We start from the raw sequence: 18035 nt of genomic DNA, 5'->3' as shown, positions 1-18035 counted from the left end.
TCCCCTGAGAACTTGCCTGGGCCCTAATCCTTGGGATATGGTATTTATCATTCATGTTCCTGCAGCATCTGATGCCATCCCTGGAGAGCCCCAGGTATGGGTACATGCAATGGTAAATGCAGTGGAATGAGTTATTGCCTGCATCTCCTTGAGTTTGGGCCTTGCAGTTAGTGAGGATTCAATTACTCTCCTTTCACCACATTCCCTCCCCAGATCCATGAGACTGAGAAGAATGGGGAGGAGGACTGAAGGATGCCTTTGAGTTGAATGAACAGCTGAGAAGTCTTAGCTGGAAACATGCCAGAATTACACAAGACTGTGGATAATCATTTAATTTGCATTTTGTACCATTTCATGTAGATGAGAAGAAAAACATAAGACGTAGAGTCAGAAGTCCTGGATTCTAGTTTTGGGTCTTCCAGGCATTAGCTGAGTGATGTTAGGGAAGTCTCTTAAGCTATTCGAGCCCCAGTCTCTTCATCTGTAAATATACACAATAATAACGACTTCCAGGTGTGGTTGTTGAGATGCTGAAATGAGATGTCACCACATGTCAGCATTTTGTATACTAAAGTATTTCCGGAAGGAAGTGCTGTTATCCTCATCAACTCCACGTGGAACAATGTGCATTAGTTAGCAATGTGTCACTCTTGCTGAGAGGTCCTTTCAGGACGTGTAATGGTCTTATGTTTTGCTTACTTGTTTATTATAGTAAATATAGTATTTCATTTAATCTAATATACACAAATAGTATGATATACCATTGTTTAACATACCACTAAAAAGGAAAAAAGCAAGTTGCAAGTTAAAACCTGATGTCTTAGTGATAGTCTTGTGTGGATTGGTCACAGTGCCTCTTATTGTTTGGAGATTTCTTTTCTCTGCTTTAGGGTTTGGCAGTTTCTCCTACTGTTGGTTGCTTTGCTTGCAGCCTGATGGGCAATCCTTCTGCATGTGCACCAGTAAAGCACAGCTTCATATATTGCGATTACGTTTCATAAAACACTTGTTTGTTACTTTGTAAGAAAACATAGGATGACGGTTACTCTAATGATGAATATCAAATTTATGCGTCACCTCTGTCTCTGTGCCTATTTGTGTGCAAATAATGAGTTAGTCTTGTCAAAAACCTTCTAAGTGGCAATTAAGCTCAAACCATGCAGTATCACTCAACAATGCTTGCAAGTCAACTGAAGTGATGGCAGTAAGAGCCCTTTTTATCAATGTCACAACCATGCCCTAGCCCACAGCATTTGTAAGATATATTCCAAATTCAAAGATATTAAATAGGAACAACAGTGGACCTTACAACTGAAGAAATAAAGTATCTGTTTCCTATACCAGGGAGTTGAGTCCTTGTCAGTTGTGTCTTCCACCCTATGCCCAGCACCTAGCACAATGTTGGCGTTCAGAAGGTACTCAACAAATATGTATTGAGTAATGGAGAAAAAATACAATTCTGCACATGTACATTTTATTAACAGCGGAACTGGTTAAAGTCTTATGGAATAAAATAGTATGTAAATAGCTTCTTCTTTTTCTAAACTGTTTTATTTTTAATGATCCAACAGATCCAATGGTATAAAAACTTCTTTTTTATAAAATTTTTTTAAATTTTAAAATGTACAGTTAAATTATTATTGATTGTAGTCACCCTACTGTGTTATCAAATAGTTGGTGATACCTGTTATAAGAACTAAAATTTTGACTGGTAAATATAATAATAGATATCCATTGACAACATTCCTATCATATTATATAATTTTGTATAACACTTGTCTGTTTCCAAACGCAGACATGATATCGCTAGTAATAGGGACAGAAGTGATTCTTGGTCACCAAGCAGGGTAAATTTGGGAGCATAGGAAACAATTTCATCCATGTAAATGATGTGGCAAAACATTGAGTATACAGAGGGTCCTGGCTTCCTGGGGAGTTGGTAAGCCATAGTATGGCTATTATATGTTAAAAAGACATAAAAAAATAAAGATTGTGTATGGGGAGTGAATTTTGCAGGGAAAAATAGAAAAACATATTTATTTACTGAACACCTATTTGTTTAGCACATGGTCATTTAATCCTCACAGCAATCCTTGGAGTAGATAGCATTGCTTCATTTTGCAAATGGGGAACCTGAGACTGAGAGAGAGTAACCTGCCTGTAGCTAGTAGGTAGTTGCTCCAGGATTCCAATCTGAGTCTTCTTGATTCTACAGCGATTGCTTTTCCAACCATTCTATGCTGACTCAGAGAACCTGAGAGTTTCGCAATATCTAATAGGAGTTAACGAACATTTAGGAAGACTGGGGCCGGCCCTGGAATTGAAACGGAGAAGGTGGCACATCATCTGAGGAGGAGTCAAGTTGGTGAACTTGATGGATTCTGTTCTATCTAAACCATTCACAGTGGATTGATGTATTTCCCAGACAACACTGAGGAGAAGGTGTGGATTTGGGTACAGTAACAAGAGAGGATTCTGATGATTTGTTCCCACCATTCCCTGCATACATATCCTCTTCATATTTGCTTTATTTGGCTCAGTTTTGTTTCTTCATTCTTTTAGCAGTTGTTAAAAGAGCTACTATATAAGGTTTGCTTTGATATAGGACAAATACATTGGGATGTTGTGAATGAGGGAGCTGTGTGTACAAGTGGTACTCAGCAGAGAGGCTGGGTGAGAAGCCTAGGACATATAAGAAAGGAGGATACAGAGAAGAATACTAAAAAAAAAAAAAAAAATAGCAGGAATGAGGGGTTGAAAAACCCATAGTCCTTGCACCAAGGTCAGGTTGGTTGGTTCTTCCTGCCCAGGCTGGAGAGGGCAGAAGGATGTGAATGGGGAGGAAAAGGTGTCAAAAAGATTGGGACTAATGAGAACCTTGTTGGGAAGTATGTCAGCCATAAGGCACTCTCCCTCAGCCCTCAGCACTGAGTTTCGGGATGAATACATTTTTATTTGAGAGCAAAGTTGATACATCCAAATGTTCCCATATTAACTAATTTGTTCAGTTCAATACTAATAAAGGGATGGGGGGTCGGCCTATAGGAGAGGAAAAGAGCCAGCTAGGAAAGGCATTTTGTATTTTACCAAAGTATGTGGGTTAATGATCTCCCTACCTCCAAAATGACCACAGTGAGTAAGACTCGCTGAATCCTGTGTTCAGGTCACTTGTCATGAGAGGAACTGGACTGGACTAATATTGCTTTGGGGATGATTGGCTTAATTTGACTACGGGGTGGCAGTTGTTAACAGCAACTGTTACCCCAAAATATGGTGCTTTGACATGCTGAAATAAGAACAGTCTCAGGGTCTCTCTGATCTTAACCCCCAACCCCCACCCTTGGCCCCACCCCATCTCTCAATTCTTCATCTCTCCCAAAGCTCTGGACAAAGTTGTTCTCTTCACCCCTTATCTGCCTAAAGTCTGGACCTACCAAGGAAGAAAACAATTATCTCTAGTCTCCTCCCTGAGTTTTCATCAACTGAACCCATATCACAGGAAGAAAGACTGAAGTTTGCCAACACACCTGGACAGCGTTTTGTCACAAACCATCATTTTCTATTTTGGTTCCCATTCAGTATTTACCAGTCACTGTCTGCTCTACAGTCCCAACAGACTTTGTCCATGGCCATTGTAAGTTCCCCAAGTCTAGTCGTCTCCCCCTAAAAATCATTTACCATCCCTCAAATTGCCACATTTCCCCCAGCACCCCTTCCCCTATGAAGAAGGGTTAATGGGTAATTGTTCTCTATGGATCCTCCAGTGCTACACATGTTAAAATAAATTCCTGTGCCTTTTTTTCTCCTCATCTGTCTTCTGCGAGTCAATTTTCAGTGAACTTTCAGAGGGCAAAGGGGAAGCTTTCCCTTAGCCCGTACACAGTGCCTGGTGAAGTATGGATTTTAAAGTCGCTAGCCAGCTTCCCTTTCTGTATTCCACAATTGTAGAAGCTGAAATTTGTCCTAGAGGCCACTCTCCCCTTATTATAAGAGGGACCACTTTAGTGAGCTCTTTTGGTTTTCCAAAGTAAAGCAAGTACTGATTTGTGTGTGGCCAGGGAAATCTTTGAATGATTTGAATCCTCAAAGAAATAATTCAATTGTAGATATGTCACAAGACCTTATGCAGATGACTGATCACATTCCAAGAACGGGAATTATCCTACTTGTATGTTTAATAATGAGCTAAATCAAGTCAGTTTGACTTATTTTCCTTCCTTCCTTCCTTCCTTCCTTCCTTCCTTCCTTCCTTCCTTCTTTCCCTTCATTTTTTCCTCCTTCCTTCTTTCCTTCTTTTTTAAGAAAAAGCAAAAAGAAAAGTATATTTCTCTTTTGGTTAGAAATACTATCAAGAGGACAGGGAAAGTTTAGCCGTTGTGAAAACCAATTTTATTTCTTGAGCTGATCCAGCCTGGTAAATGTACTTACTGGTGCTCTCTTGGTTTCCCCACTATGATTTGCCTGTGCCCCCACCTAAATCTCATATTGAATTGTAGTTCCTATAGTCCCCACATGTCCTGGGAGGGACCAGGTGAAGATAATTGAATCATGGTGGTGGTTTCCCCAGCTTGTTCTTGTGATAGTGAGTTCTCACGAGATCTGATGGTTTTATAAGGGGCTTCCCCCACCCCTTCACTGGGCACTTCTCCTTGTTACCACCGTGTGAAGGAGGACATGTTTGCTTCCTCTTCTGTCATGATTGTAAGTTTCCTGAGGCCTCCCCAGCCATGCTGAGCTGTGAGTCAATTAAGCCTCTTTCCTTTCTAAATTACCCAGTCTCGGGTGTTTCTCGAGTATGTCTTTATTAGCACTGTGAGAATGGACTAATACACCCTCACACCTGTAGCATCTTCCCCCACCTCAGGGTGGGGGGCAGGGGAAGCCAGCAGGGCTTAGGAGTTAGGAACACAGCCAACTTTCAATAGAGTGCAATTTGAGCCTGTGTCTTCAGAGAGAACACTGGTGCTTTATTAGGGGAGCCTCTCAGCAGTCTGTATCATGGAGAAAGAATCTTGTTGCCTGCATGGATATTTCAGAAGCTAGGGCTCTGGGTTTGGAATTGTGAGTGGAGTTGACAGGGGAGGGAGAGGGAATAGGCAGAGTGGCCTGGGCCGCCTTCACTGTGCCTTCTCCTCAGCATCTGCTTTGCCCTGCTCAAAGGCCTTTCTTCTGATCTGGACTGTCCTGGAACAGTGGCCAAGGGCCTTCTGTGGGATGGTGCCCTTTCAGTCGTGGCAGGAGAACTGAGCCCATTCAGTGTGCCCATGCAAAGAAGGCTGGGTGTGGCTGGCTTCTATTTCTGTCCTCCAGCATAGCTGTGGCTTTTGAGATCTATGGAAGGAGCAAAACAACACCCTTGCCGCAAGCATGCCATGGCAGTCTCCTTTCTGGACAGCCTCTCCCGTGTTGGGCTAAGGAGAGCCCTGTTGTGAAGCACAGTGGTGGGAAAGTAGCCCCACAGGTGTGTTTGAGACAAGAACAGGAAGAGGTACTAAAAGTACCCAAGCACAGCCCAGGTGGGGCACACACCACAGAGACAAAGTGGGGAGGGGCGGCTGCCATCTGCTCTAAGGAAGTTCCTCCAACTTGGCGAGTAAGGATGAGACCCAAGCAGTGGAATTCCTCTATCCAAGGCCCAGGAGCTCTGGCACAAGGAGGCAACAGCCGCCTCCTGTAAGGAGGGAGCTCACAGGGCTGTGTGGTGCTGGCTCCCCAGGGCTGACCAGCAGCCTGCAGCGCCGTCAATGCAATCTGCAGTCCCCTAATGAAAGCAGGATACTCAACTCATGATAGAGGTGATGGTTTTGGTCTTGGAATGTTGGCTTGGGCGGGAACTGGTTTTAGAGATAGTCATTTAGCAACTCGAGCTTGTTCCAAGGAGGGCGACTAAGAGTGACGGAACTGGAAACCGTGTCATTTGAGGATGTGTTAAAGGGAGACTTAGTCCAAAGAAGGAAGGGCTGGTTGAGGTTGGTTGAAACATGAAGGAAACAGATCTTGGTACAATAAAGGGAGGAGCATGCCAAAGGCACTAGATGAGTATCTGAACAGTCTATCTTCATACTCATGAAATGTTTATTCCACCTCACAGGCATCCCTACCAAGCCAGCAGACCATTCACCAGCCCCAACAATACCAACAGCAGCTGTTGAGCAGATTCTATGTGTTGAGCCCTGTTCTCAACTTTTTTTTTGTATATTAAATCATTTGATCTTCACAACAACCCTATAAACTACATGAATCTTTTATTATCCCACTTTTTAAAGACAAGTAAACTGAGACACAGGGATTATCCCATTTGCCTGAGGCCACATGGCTGGTGAGTGGGGGAGCTGGGACCATATGTAGCAGAGGCTGGGGTCAGCATGTGGCCTCCGTCTGCTCCCGCCAGCCCTGCTGTAGCCCAGCAACCTGATGGCTGGCTGTAGAGTGGTAGCCTTTCCCCTGAGGTTCTGGCCTATTTGTGGACTGTCGGCCTCACGTTTATCACATCAAGTTTCAGATGCCTATTCCTTCTCCCTCCCCTGTCAACTCCACTCACAATTCCAAACCCAGTGCTATCACATCAAGTTTCAGATGCCCCAGAAAATTGGGGACCTGTGCTGTCTGGCATAAGGGAATTTCCATTGTCTTTGCCTTCGCGGTTCCTCCAGCTTCTGCATGACTGTGGTTTTTGCAGCTTGGTTTGACTGAAAATATTTGGCCTCATGAGTTCTATTCTTTCTCTGGCTGTTCTTGGCCTCCCCGGTGCTACATAACCGGGAGATTCCTGCTTTGCTACCAGAAGCATGGCAGGCCGTGTAAAATGGGGTACAGCGTGCACAGCTGTCCTCGAGGTGGGATAATGGGGCCGCTTGGATTTACACACACCGGGTCGTGTTTAGAGATCTGCTACTCTCCACATGCTGCTCTCTGGTGAAGAGAACACGAGTTGATGAGGATGGCCTTTTATTTGTCTTGTTTCTGACAATAAGGGTAGAAATTTCCTTTCTTCTGATACATTCGAGATTGCTGGGAGGAGAAAAAGAAATCCAAATTTGTTCTTAACCGAAAAGCTACAGAATGAGTTGTTGGAAGCGGGAGAAGGCCAGGTCGATGCTGGGCCTCAGGCTGAACATACCAGTGTGGTTTTCAAGCCACCCTCTGCTTTGTTTTGGCCTGTTGAGTGCTGCTCCTAGCCTTCTGGAACACCCCTTATTCATACAGAGAGGGGTGTGTGGACGTCCAGAAACAGAACTGGCCAAAATGGAAATTTCTTTGTGATTTGGCTTAAAGAGTCACTTGCTTGAGACTCAGAAAACATCTGTTTTCTGAATGGTCTACAGGTGGCCATAATGTATAAAAAAGAGAACTTTAGAATGAGCAGGTGTTATCACTTCTGCCCTGGGCTGCCTGACAACAGCATGTTTATTTTCCTCTGCTCTGAGAGGTTACAACCCCACACGGGGCTGGAATGACCCCATGGTCAAGAGGACTTTTATGCTGGTGGGCCTAGAGTCTTGAGGGGGTCTGGAGGGAGCTTGTTCACCCCAGCCGGGATGCCCTGTGGCCCTGCACTCTGGCCCGGTCTGTGGGATGAGACTTGAAACTGGTGTATGGATTTCTGTGGTATACAGGGCTTTCTGAGAATTTTTCTTTCCACTTGGAAAATGATGTCCTGTCATATCTTGAAATGTGTCATGGGCTTGGTATTGTCATTGGCTTTCTTCTGAAAATGTCCATCTGAGGAAATGGGACTGGTGCAGTGTGTGTATTTGGGGGTGTGTGTGAGTGGGTGGGGGTGTGTGTAGGGGTGTGTATGTGTGTGGGTGTGTGTAGGGGTGTATATGTATGGGGGTGTGTGTATGGGTGTGTGTGTGTGTGTGGTGGGGGTGTGTGTACATACAAAAGTCCACCCTCGTGTGGGCCCTGTGCCTGGAAACTCACAGGCTGCTGGAGACCTGCCTGGCATGCCTACTTCTCCTTGGTTTCTACCACTGCTGTGTCCAGGTGACTTGCCCTCAGACGCTTGCTCTGTGCTCTGTCTCTAGCAGGTGCAGGGCCTACTTAGGCTCGCAGAGACAGCACTCACATTCCCTCTGCCTTTGGGGCCACCCAGGGGCTGGGTGGTGAGGCCCAGTGGAATCCTGCTCCTCACATTCCCTGGAGTGAGCTGGTGAATTGGAAGGTTGACGTGCTGGTGCTGAGACACTCAGAGGGTGCTGCCTGTTCGCATGTGTCCAGTAGGGTGCTGATGTGTGCCAGTATCAGATGCGAGGTGTTGCCCCATGCAGGGCAAGTCCTCACCTCCCAGAGTCCTGCCAATGATGCCTTGGTACCCCCAGGGTCCCTGTTATCCAGGGGCTGGTGCTGCCCCTAAGACCTTTCACAAATCACCTCTCCCTGACTCCTAGTGTCCTACCTTGGACTGTGCCCCCTCCACTCCTTCTCCAGCCTCCGAATGGACAACAGGCAAATCCAGTGACAGATTCTGACCAGGGTTTAAGGAACCCACCAAGTTCTCCTACACCAGGAAAACAAATAAAATCTTGGTTCTACCACTTAAGAGGCTGTGTGACTCTGGGAAAGTTAACTTTTCTGCACCTCAGTTTCCCCCCTTTTGACATGGGATTAGCAACACTGAATTGTGAGGGTTGAGATTGTCCATAATAATAATCATGAATTGTTCATCACTCAGTTGTTATGGAGATAAAATGAGTTAATATTTTTAAAGTGCCTATACATATTATTTATAATATGTATATACTATTCTCAATGATGCATGGCACATCTGACAGAAGTGTGTGTTTTTTTTTAAAAAAAAAGCCCAGGTGCAATGTTTCAGCACCTCATGGGCTCATCAAATGCCTGTTGAATGATTAGGAAAGCTCTACAGGCTGAGAGTTGCTTGGGGGTGCTGATAACCATGTCCTCTTCATCCTTGTGCCTCCCCAAAGCCTGACAGGCTGTCTGGCATATGGGAGGGGCCCTAAAAATTGCTCTTTGACTGTATAAGTGCATGAGTGAATATGACTTACTCATTTTGTACCTTCTCTTCGGCATCGGAAACCTTAGTTGTAGGGAACTTATTTTAATTTGGGAACATATTCCCCCAGTTCTCACACATTAAGGAGATAATGAGAACTCAAAAGGGTGGGGCCTTAACCTAATAGGAATGGTGTTCTTGGAGATGACTTGGAGTTAACCACTGTGACATCTGTGACCTCAAAGGAAGAGCCATGGCAAGTTAAATGATACGTTTTCACAAAAACAAGCAAACAAAAAAACAAGAGAAAATTACATGGAATTCAATGCAAAATGTGCAAACTAACCCAAGGGTGGGAGCTAAGTAGGGATGCGACACCACCCTTTCCTTGTTTTGAAGGAATATGTACCTAGCACCCACATGTGCCAGGTAAAACTCGGGATGGCAGCTAAGTAACGATCCTGCTGTCCAGGTGCATCCAATCTGGTGGGGACGGTGGGTTCTGTAGCAGCACAGGAATGGAAATGCTTCCAGAGCAGAGCCAAAGTGCTGAGCCGCTTGTGTGGGAGGAAAGAAAGGGCCGATGAATTAGTGAGGGGCATCTGGGGAATGGCAGAGAAGGAAAGAAAATGAGACGATGTGATGGTGTGCCTGCTTCTTCCTGCCACACTCTGAGAGCTGTAGTGTCACTAAGCCTGTGCAAGGCGCTCTCTCCCTGGCCTTGCCCTCTGGTCACTAAATCACCTTCAGATCCAGCATCAAGCATCTTTAGCTACAGCCTCACCCTTGGCCCATGCATCTCAAGCATCCCATTAAATTCTAGCCTCCCCAGGAGTGTGGGTGAGCTGGGATTTCACTCCTACTCCCTAACATCAAGAGACATAACAGATGTCTGGTTTTTCTTTGCATCCTCAAGTTTTCCTACCTCCTTCAGGGTGCAGAACATTCCTGAAGGGTGGAGAGGCAGAGGCTCCAAGATAGCATCAGTGTCTGTCCTCAGGCCACAGTGTCAGAGCCGGATGAACTGGGTTAGGGTAAGAAAGAAATTTGGGTTTGCTTATTCTAAAAACAATCTTGGTAGGGTAATTTTCTTGTAAGAAAATTGGCTTCTGTAGAGTTTTAAAAATGGTATTGTAAAAAACTGGTAAATATATTCATGGCAAGTTAATGTACTCTTCCTTGTGATTAGGCCCAATCAGATGTCATATTCCAGTTCATCCAGCGCTGATGGAAGTTCTTATAAAAGCTAAAGCTAATTAAGTTTCCCTCTTCTCCCTTTCCACCCTGTCATCAACCATGATTTCTTTGTTCACTGACGCAGATGTTAAAAATACATGGAAAATGTTTCTAAATTCTTTGTCATTTTAGGAGAAGATCTGTCATCACCAAAGAAATACTGGGGTGTAGAATCAGAAAACAAAAAGGAACAAACAAAAGAACTTAAGGCATTAAAAAAAAAATAGTATGAGAGGCCTCTAGGTAATGATAACATTGGGACTAGGTAGAGACATTTGAATATACGTAAGCTGAGCCACCTGAAATCCCTCCCGGAAAGAGTCTAGGTATATAAGCGAGAGGGCCTGTTAGGAAATCACTGCAATGGTCTGGGAGGAGATGACAAATCCCTGCGAAGCATGCGGCTGTAGAGAGGCAGAGGAAAGGGTGCACAGGAGGCATTTTAAGGTGGAGCCAGCAGGACCCAGAGGCTGATCAAATGAGGGGGTGAAAGGAGAACAGAAGGGTCTGGGCAGCAGATTTGCTAAGCTTTCTCAGTGATGCCCATGAGGAAAGATGGGAGAAATATGGACTGGCTGTGAGAATGGTAAGGCTGTGTCACTAATGGGAGCAATGCACCCAAAGAGTATCAATGAATGGCCTGGTGTGTCTTCCAAGGGGGTGGGAGTTCCTGTGGTTTGATGTGGCTTTGTCTCAGTCAAGAATTTTGTCATTGATTTGGATAATAATACAAAGTATGAGTTCACCACATTTCTGATGTCAAGAAGCTAGAAGAGGTATCAGAAACAAAAATCTAGAAGTGTCACAAAGGATGAGAAGGGGGGTGAGACTGAATTCGAAAAGATAAAATTTAACAGGGCTACACATGGATCCCAAACCCATCTGCTCAAGGTCAGGGAGTGGTGGCTTAGTAGCAGCACATATGAAAACACTCAGGGACTTATAATTTTCAACAGGAGTAAATATTGTGCAGTATCTTCTCCCAGTCCTCATGTGACTGTAGGCTGTGCTGTCTGAAGCGTGTGTTCTAGAAAAGGAAGGTGACAGTCTCATTCAGTTCTGTGCTGGTTAAGTGGCAATGGATTATTGCATTTGCTTGTGGACACAAGAGCAACATGGAGACATGGGAGTGTGTTCAGACGAGAGCAAGCGTGACAGTGAAGAGGCTACAGTCACTCAATCCCAACGTCGTCATCACTACCATCTGTTAGGCACTTACATCTCATGAAATCATCTCACAGCCTATGCAGCAGACGTTCCCATTCCCGTCTTAACTACGAGGAAACCGAACCTTGGGATGACATCACTGTAACATCACTGCTCCTGGTTCCATGGTTTGCATGAGGGAAAACAGATACCTTAAACCCATGCTCTCTCCACCCCTCCTTACTGGGTCTTAAACCTCACCATCTGAGGGACTGTTGAGGGATGTGGAGATCCTTAAGTTTCTGTTGGAATCAGACCCTGCTCCGTGCCCCATACCCTGTCTCGGAGGTCCAATTTACTTTGTCCTGTCTCTGCTATACCCTACTCTCCCTACTGCAGCTGGACACAAGTTCTGGATCTCTTGTACCAAATCAGACCTCCCCAGCTCATGTCTTGTACCGAATTAGACCTCCCTGATTTGTGATCCTGATGTCTACCGGCATTGCGAGGGACTGCTGCCTAGGACACTGTGACCACATCCTATTTATCATTTAACCTCGCCCCCAGGACACAGTTGGCCTAGACCACTTCTGTTATCCAGCCTCACTTAGACCAGGGCTATACAGTCATGACAATCCAACTTGTTTAGCAAGAAGACAGATTTAGCATTTGGGGTGGCTTCTGAGCTGGACAGGCAGAGCTGGTGGCCTGGATAAGAAATGGATCTCCCCAGGAGAGACACAGGGACCAGTTCCTAGGTGCTCAGAGAAACTGGAGCAGAAGAGCTGATCCACTGGGATCAACCTACAGGGTTCGGTGGCTGACTGGACATAGAGTTTCTGAGGAAGAAATGGGATTCTGGATTAGAGATAGAGGAGACTATTGGTTCTTTTCAGGTTGATGGTAGAAGAATTACTAAAGCCTGCTTCAGGGAAACACAGATCTTCCCTTTCCTGTTACACACTCATTCCTAAAGAATTCTCATTTAAGGCCTGGGAGATCGGACACATAGTTAACACAGACAAGATGTGTAACCCAGGAGTCTGGTGGTCCCTACTATGTGAGTCTGTTTTCGAGCCAGCATAAAGTTAGAGTAGACTCAGCCTCTCTCAGCTCTACCCCCAAAGAATCTGCTGTCCCCAGAGGCATTGTTTAGAGGCAGGTGGAACAGTACAGAATTCTTAGGGGTGGTGAAAGAGTTTATAGAGCTGCCACTGAGAACACTTGCCCAAATCAAGATCAGTGTGCATGTTGCCTGGTGTTCTTGCCTGCCCCAGCCTGTCACTGGCGGCACTGTCTCTCCGTCCTTCCCACCCCAGCCTGGCCTCTCTTGTGCCGAGTAATCCTGCTCTGCCTGACACGTGCATTTCCACACTCAGCGAAGTAAGGCCATTGACAGGCCCAGGCTCCTTGGGAGATGGTTTAATGTGCTGCTCTTGCTACTCAGCCATGCCCTGTGGAGTCTTGCTCACTCCTATTTGTATAAACCAGCTCTTAATGTATCTCTTCCAAGCACAGGCAGCATTCTCTCGCTGGCAGTTTTGGTGGTTGTAACTTTCTTTATTTCAGTACTAGAAGCTCAAGTGGGTGTGGGTGGGAGGCCTGAAGTTACTGCAGAGCAAGGATTTGAACCCGAGTTTTGTGACTCCAAATCTAATGCTGCTTCCACAGTATCAGATGGTGTGGGCTCCAGGTCACTGCAGGTGAGGGATTCTGGCTCAGCTGCTGCGGACTGAGCACCAAGTAGGCACTTGGGCCAGGTCAGTGTTTGTCAATATTTTATCATGATTGCCCCCTAAAGAGTCTTTCTAGATATTTTTTTCCCTAATTGTCTACCCATGACGTTTTAACACCAGGGATATACTGCACACCTGTTTGTGTACTGTGTGTGTGTGTATGTGTATATATATGTGTGTGTGTGTGTATGTGTAAATCTCCTTTATAATAAAAATACCTTTTTTTCATTGCCCACCCCAAGATCCAATTTCACCCTCAGGGTCAATATGGCCCCCATTGATAACTCGTGGTCTCAAAGTGATTCTCAGAGTAAGGGCCTTGAACAGCAGCGGCAACACCACCAGGAATGTGTTAGAAATGCAGATTGTGAGTCCTGCTCTAGATCTACTGAACCACATCCCTGGGAGGTGGGGTCCGGCTGGCTGTGACTTAACAAGCCCTCCAGAGGATCCTGGATTTGAGATAGGGGAGGCTATTGGCTCTTTTCACTTTGATGGTAGAAGAAGAATTATTAAAGCCCACCTGAGAGACACACAGATCTTCCCTTTCCTATTAATCACTCATTCCTAATTGTAATAATGGTCAGGATCTATTCTTTTTGATCCTTCAGCTCTTATTAAACACCTAGTATGTGTGAGGCATGTTGGGCTCTATAAAGATCATATTTTGGCAGGAAAGAGCCAGGTTCTACAGAGCCTGAATCTTAGATATAATTTGGAGGTCCTCTTTATGAAAAAAAATACATCATGGATACATAATTAGGTGTGTGTTGGGGGAGGGGAGGTTGAAAGGGGCTTGTGCAAGTGAAGGCTCTTGACACCTAAGTGCAATTGGCTCCACGGCAAGTCAGCTCACAGCTGAGCCCAACGGAGGACCCTGAAGGTGGTCGCAGAACAAAGACAGGCAGGTGGGCAGGACTGAGCTCCTGCTAGCCAGGAATGTGAAGGTGTCTGTGATGGAGACAGGTGTGCAGTTGGGGAATAGAGTGGGGAGGGCATCGTGACGACCTGGAGCCTGGGAAAGGCATACCATGGGAGGCATCCTGAGGGCTTTGGAGAGGTGTACCAGTGGAGACAGGAAGGGTTTGGGAGAACTGCAGAGCACATTACTTACAGGAGGAAGGAAGATGAGAGGATGTTTCCATCTGACGGTTTCAAGGCATTTTCTAGATGCTCCCCATGGCTTGATGAGAGCACAGGCAAGTTCTCCATGACTGGTCATTGAGCATTATTTGCTGCGGAGGGCAGGAGCTACATTTCCCAAGAAGGTCTTTGGGCTCAGAAACCCCTTCTCCTTGCCCAATAAACACAGCCTGACTTCCTCCGCTTCCCCATCCATTCCTGAGAATTAGTGGCTGCTGACAGATTGTCTCACCATGGGTGGCAGGGGAGGGGAGGGGTGGTGCATCACCTGCCAGCTTGCTCTGACGGGGGAGCCATTTGTCATTCGGCTGGGGGTGAAGCGTGAATTGCATTTAGAGATTTGGATTTAGTGCACACTGACCACTCAGGCCAGCCTTCCTCCGTGGCTCAGCGGCCTTGGAATGAGAGCCGTCTATTATGTCTTCCTCAGTGGCAGCTCTAACAACTGCAGTTTTCCCAATGGACACCTCCAGGGAACCAGTTACTTTTGTAAAAGACAGTGCATTTGTACATCACTGATTTCATCATGTCCATCGATCAAGATTTACTTTAAGAGGGCCAGGCGCAATGGTTCATGCCTGTAATCCCAGCACTGTGGGAGGATGAGGCAGGTGGATCACTTGAGGTCAGGGGTTGGGGACCAGCCTGGCCAACATAGTGAAACCCTGTCTCTACTAAAATACAAAAATTAGCCAGGTGCGGTGGCACACGCCTGTAATTCCTGGAGAGATTGAACCACTGCACTCCAGCCTGGGTGACGGAGCGAGACTCCATCTTTAAAAAAAAAAAAATTTAAGAGGGGGAACAACTTCTGTAGCAGGGCTTGGGTTCTCTGTTTAATTCATTTTGTGAGTATTCGCCTAAATTGTTCTAAAGCGTAATTAAGGTATTCAGAGTTAGTCTTCTCTCTGGAGTGATATACAGAAATTGATTTGAAACGGTCGGACGTCTTCTGTTTTACGAACAGAGGTCTTTATTTGTAGTGTTGGTCTTGCTTTGCCTGCCAGGAAAGCCTGACATCTTTTTCTGTCATTCTTTCTCTTCCTTTTCTCTCCCTCTCTCCTTCCCTCCCTTGTTCAGAGAGCTTTTATTACATGCCAGGCACTTTCCTGAGCACTGGAGCCAAGGATGAATAAGGCAAGGTGTCCAACTGTAGGTGACTACTTGTAAAGATACAGAAACAAAGAGCCTTAGAGGAACTGGTAAATGCCACAGAATGGATCTCTCAACTTCAGAACTATTGAATTTTGGGCCACATAATTGTACTGTGAAGGCTGTCTGGTCCATTGTAGGGTGTTTAACAGCACCCCTGGCTTCTCTCGGTAGATGCCAGTAACATCCTTTTCTCCAGCTGTGCCAAGCAAAGATGCCCCCAGATATTGCCAAATGTCCCAGGGGGTGAGGTAGCAAAATCATCCCAGTTGAGAACCACTGAGAACCATTGCCCTAGATCCAACTCCTGATAGGGACGGGAAGGCCTGGGTTTCTGTCCTGGTTCTGCAGCAGGGAGCTGTGTGGCCAGAAGCAACTTAATCTCCTCAAGTTTCCCTTTTCTTATTTGGAAAACAAGAGTTGAGAAAAATCCCTTCTAAATTCCATGAGTCTTGGAAATTTTGCATTTGTCTGCTATAATATATCAGATCATATGTTCTGGAAAGGTAGGGACAGAGTTTATGCTTGACCCTATGCTTAACATGCCTAGGACAGAAACCTGTAATCAGTTAACAAATACTCGTAGATGCTGACTGTGTGTAAAATAAATAGGGCCTGTGATTAAGAAATTTACATTCTTCATGGGGAAAGAAAATCCAGTCCCAAGTCAGCCTGCTTGGGTTCCGGACTGCCTAGGTGTGAATCCGGGCTCTGCCTCATGTGGGCTGGCTGACTTTGAATAAGTTACTTACCCTATCTGAGCCTCAGTTTCCTCATCTGTAAAATGGAGATGATAATAATAGCCACTTCAGGGCTGCTGTGAAGTTTTAATGAGGTAGAACGGTACCTGGCACACAGAGCAAGTACTTGACAAGGGTTAGCTATGGTGCTTGGGAAGATGAGGCTAAGTTTGCAGCACAAAGCCATGTTGGTTTCACACCTAATGCCTGGAACATATGGTTAAGTCTTGCCAGTGCTCAGAAGGAAGGAGCCCACAGGTAGAGAAACAGATCTATGAGGAGTGTCTACAAAGGTTGTATAGGCTTTGTTTTTGGTGGTGAGCTGCAGGGAAGGCAAGGGAGGAGGCTATAATAGAAGGTCCAGAGGTGCTCAGTAAATAGTGGGGAGAATCATCCAGTCTTTCATAACCAGAACTAAATCGCTCAGAGCAGTGAAGTGACCTACCCAGGCCACACTGCAGTTAAGGATGAGAGTCAGGGTCAGCACCCCAGGTCTTGATTCCTAGTCCAGTGCTCTTGTTGCCTGACCAGCACTGTGGGGATTTTAGAAAGAGGTATTCCCTGGTGAGAAAGTGCTTTGTGTTCTAAATGCCCAGAGTTAAACAGGTCTGTCTTGAGAGCCCTTAGGGCAGGGTAAGGGGGCAGGGGAGGGAAGAACCAGTTGGAAGGTTGAGGTTGGGGTCAATGACATGAGGGCTGAGTGTTTTAGAACCTGTGATATCCCAGAGAAGGACTGGCCCGATATTTAATTTTGTGTTATCAATCAAAACAGAAGAACCAGGGTTGCTAAGGAAATCAGATGAAGGGAGGACATTCAGATGAAGAAACAGATCATTTCCAAACAAGAATGAGCAAGAACTCCAGATTCCTTATGTGCATTCAGGTAAAAAGCTAATTATAAATCAGATCTACCAGGTCATTAAAAAGATCCCACCCAAGCTGTGTTTTACAACACTTCATTATCTGACACTGGGTGTTGGCAATGTGAAATATACATGGCACTGATTGATATAGGTGGGCCAGGCCTGTTAGCTCAACAGAATCGGAGTCCTCACAACTGCGTGCTACTGGTACGAGTAATTACACTCAAAACCATGTTGCCTTATATCTGCAGCACACTTCCCTTTGTTCAATGCACTTTCATAGGCATCGCCAAGTCCTGACAAGTCTATTATTCTCATTTTCTGTAAGTGCCAACAGCGTAAGTGAGGTTAGATGAGATGACCTGCCCAAGGATCTATGGCTGCAATCTGGGCACCTCCAAATGTGGGCTCACCATGCTCTGTACCTGCTGGAGTAACCATCCTTCAAATGGCCCAAGGGTCCCTGCCTCCTAGGACTTGTACCCTGTGTGGTCCTCTCCCACATTGCACCAGGGCTGGTCTGTGTGACCAATAACATAGCAGAAGTGATGGGTATGTCACTGCTGGGATCGGATTGTGAAAGACTAGGCCTTCCATTGTGGAGCCTCTCTCTCTTTCTGGGGATTCTCTCTCTCTCTTGCTGTGGGAGAAGCTAACCGCCATGTTGTGAGCAGTTTTATGGAGAGACCCCCATGGCAAGGAACTGAGAGGCCTCTGCTCCAGCAGCTGCAAGGATCTGGGGCCTGCAAATCTCTTCATGAGCCTTATTCTCCAGCCTCAGTGAAGTCTTACCTGTGTACTAGGAGGCAAGGTGACGACCTCCAGAACCCCTACTCACATGTCTTAAAACCTGTCCTCCTACCTGGGTTGTTCTAGTGAATGAAGTTCCCCCACAAGCAATTCATTCCTTTCAGTTACCCGTTGCCATCTTCCTGTGCGTCTCATGAAAACACACCCGGGAGATGTCCATGCTTAAGGAGGTTTCAATTTCTCTTATAGTGAGTCATATAAATATATAAAAATACTTATATATTTATTATAAGTATATTTTATA

General features: G+C 45.6%; 1 protein-coding gene and 1 long non-coding RNA gene across 4 annotated transcripts in view; one reads left to right on the top strand and one right to left on the bottom strand.

The window, feature by feature from the left end:
• LIPC (lipase, hepatic) overlaps positions 1-18035 on the bottom strand; it is a 162557-nt gene that overhangs the window by 58216 nt on the left and 86306 nt on the right. The gene's annotated exons all lie outside the window — the stretch shown is intronic.
• The window catches only part of LOC105541904, a 67610-nt gene continuing 62585 nt past the window's right edge, over positions 13011-18035 (top strand). The window contains exons 1-2 of the long non-coding RNA XR_001006396.1: positions 13011-13107; positions 16891-17001. This is a non-coding gene — a long non-coding RNA (uncharacterized LOC105541904). The remainder of the gene's footprint in view (positions 13108-16890; positions 17002-18035) is intronic.

Source organism: Mandrillus leucophaeus, unplaced genomic scaffold, assembly GCF_000951045.1.
Source record: "Mandrillus leucophaeus isolate KB7577 unplaced genomic scaffold, Mleu.le_1.0 Scaffold247, whole genome shotgun sequence".
Classification (NCBI taxonomy): Eukaryota; Metazoa; Chordata; class Mammalia; order Primates; family Cercopithecidae; genus Mandrillus; species Mandrillus leucophaeus.
The sequence above is the reverse complement of the archived record's forward strand: the minus strand, read 5'-3'. Positions and strand labels throughout refer to the sequence as shown.